Below are 810 nucleotides of genomic sequence, written 5' to 3' on the forward strand. Positions count from 1 at the left end.
ATCAATTAAAACTTCATCAAAAATTTAGTTTAAAAAAAGGGGGAGGCGCGCTGCCCCATGTTGCCCTACTATAATAGGCGACAGACTAGGCATGGCGTTGACACTGCCGTATTAAATTGCACTCCCTGCAATACTAGACCCAGCTATAAGTAGTGCCGTTTAAGGTACTGTGAAAAAATAAGCGATAAATAAGGAGCAAAATAATGACTTCTGTATATCATTTATCATCTTGTTTCATTTCAGCATTTCACGCCATATTGCACTAAATGCGTTTGGGAAAATGCTTACGCTTATACAAGATGAAAATCAAACAAAAAAAAATAACGGAGAAATTTACTTTTATTTTTTTCTAAGCCCGCAAAGTGTGATTTAAGTTATGGTAGAGTAATGACATTTTTCATCACTGCTCGAATCGAAAACATTCTTATACTCAAATCTTAAAATTATATCATTTACGGAAATACGGAAGACGATTCTCCGCGACACTTTCACGATGGATTGTTCGCCATACGCTCTGCATTTTGCGGTTACTGTCCAGTGTCTGAGACAGAGAAACCAATGATTTTTTGTACAAATACAAACCAAGTATATCCTCAATAATTTAATCAATCAACATATTAGAAGGTAGCAAGTGTCATGAGCGAGATCATAAGAATTCATAGTGGCAAAGAAGAGATTCTTTAGAAATTTTCTTCACTATCCGATCATCCGATGGGAGTGGGACCTGTCTCTTATACACATCTAGATGTGTATAAGAGACAGGTATATAAGACATCGAGTTCCGCGCATGTATTTCAAACAAGTATGTAC

The sequence above is a fragment of the Hyalella azteca genome, unplaced genomic scaffold (genome assembly GCF_000764305.2).
Source record: "Hyalella azteca isolate HAZT.00-mixed unplaced genomic scaffold, Hazt_2.0.2 contig14484, whole genome shotgun sequence".
Lineage (NCBI taxonomy): Eukaryota > Metazoa > Arthropoda > Malacostraca > Amphipoda > Hyalellidae > Hyalella > Hyalella azteca.